The following is a 1,962-nucleotide window of genomic DNA, read 5'->3' as shown; positions in this document are numbered from 1 at the left end:
CGGACCGAAAATAAGAAGACAACTAAGAAGAAAAAGAGAAAGAAGCTAATAGTGGAAAGTATTCTTCTTCAAAGAAGGAACAAAAATTTTACAAGTGTTGAAAAATTTCCTAAGTCCAAAAAATTTTCTAAGTCCAGAAAATTTTCTAAGTCCCACAAAATGGAACATGATGAAGAAGATACAGAAGTTGAAAATTTTTCTAAGTCCAAAAAATTTTCTAAGTCCAGAAAATTTTCTAAGTCCAAAGTGTTGGAACAATTTCCAAAGGCCCATAGGTTGCACTGAATTTTCCTAAGTTGGCCACAAGTACCCATGAGGTATCGAGAAGGTTCACCCGAAGGACATAATATGTCCCAAAGTACCGATAGAGCACCCACAAAGAGCACCCAATTGGCCTAAGTTGGCCAAAAGTACCGATAGAGTACCCACAAGTAGCACTGAGTTGGCCTAAGTTGGCCAAAAGTACCGATAGAGTACCCACAAATAGCACCGAATGGGCCTAAGTTGGCCAAAAGTACCGATAGAGTACCCACAAGAAGCACTGAGTTGGCCTAAGTTGGCCAAAAGTACCGATAGAGTACCCACAAAGAGCACCCAGTTGGCCTAAGTTGGCCAAAAGTACCGATAGAGCACCCAAAAGTAGCACCCAATTGGCCTATGTTGGCCAAAAGTACCGATAGAGTACCCACAAATAGCACCCAGTTGGCCTAAGTTGGCCAAAAGTACCGATAGAGCACCCACAAGTAGCACCCAATTGGCCTATGTTGGCCAAAAGTACCGATAGAGTACCCACAAATAGCACCGAATGGGCCTAAGTTGGCCAAAAGTACCGATAGAGTACCCACAAATAGCACCGCGTTGGCCTAAGTTGGCCAAAAGTACCGATAGAGTACCCACAAGTAGCACTGAGTTGGCCTAAGTTGGCCAAAAGTACTGATAGAGTACCCACAAATAGCACCGAATGGGCCTAACATGGCCAAAAGTACCGATAGAGTACCCACAAATAGCACCGAATGGGCCTAACATGGCCAAAAGTACCGATAGAGCACCCACATATAGCACCCCATTGGCCTAAGTTGGCCAAAAGTACCGATAGAGTACCCACAAAGAGCACCCAATTGGCCTAAGTTGGCCAAAAGTACCGCCAAGTAGCACCATAGAGGCCCGAGTAGAGCGAAATGTGGGCCAAATTGAACATTTGAAAATTTTTACAAGTCCAGAAAATTTTCTAAGTCCAGAAAATTTTCTAAGTCCAAAGAGTTGGACAAATTTCCTTAGGCCCAAAGGTTGCACTGAATGTTCCTAAGTTGGCCATCAGTACCCATGAAGTATCGCGAAGGTTCACCCGAAAGACACAATATGCCCTAAAGTACCCACAGAGTACCCACAAGTTGCACCCAATTGGCCTAAGTTGGCCAGAAGTACCGACAAGTACCACCATAGAAGCCCGAGTAGAGCGAAATGTGGGCCAAAGTACCGAGTAGTTGCCACAAATGCCCAAATGGATACCAAAATGTGGTACCAAGTACCTAACTGTTGCAACAAATGCTAGCTTTCTGAGCAAAAGCTGTGGACCAATTTCGTAGAAGAACCGCCTAGGCGAAAAGGCAAAAATCGCCGAAGCTGGCCCGCTCGCAGAGCTCGCGGGCCAGGAGATACTCATAGGGCGATTTACTAGAGTGGGGAACTTGAGAATTTTTGTGTCCGAGACTTTGGGCAACTTCGCGGCCGCCCCCTTAAAGTAAAAGATTTTCTCTGGGTGCCTAAAATTCGCAATTCCCGCAAAGTCGGGAAGACGTTAAAGTTTTTGCCCAAAAAATGGCCATCGATTTAAGGTGATTTTCCAATAAGAAAATGCTTCCTATTTTGAATTTTTTCGAATATTTCCTAAACTAAGCGTCGGAGCACATGGCCGTGGAGGAACTTTTGGTAGCTTTTGGCAAGGGCTATCGGATGAAATAA

This window comes from Anopheles funestus, assembly GCF_943734845.2.
Source record: "Anopheles funestus chromosome X unlocalized genomic scaffold, idAnoFuneDA-416_04 X_unloc_73, whole genome shotgun sequence".
Classification (NCBI taxonomy): domain Eukaryota; kingdom Metazoa; phylum Arthropoda; class Insecta; order Diptera; family Culicidae; genus Anopheles; species Anopheles funestus.
The sequence above is the reverse complement of the archived record's forward strand: the minus strand, read 5'-3'. Positions refer to the sequence as shown.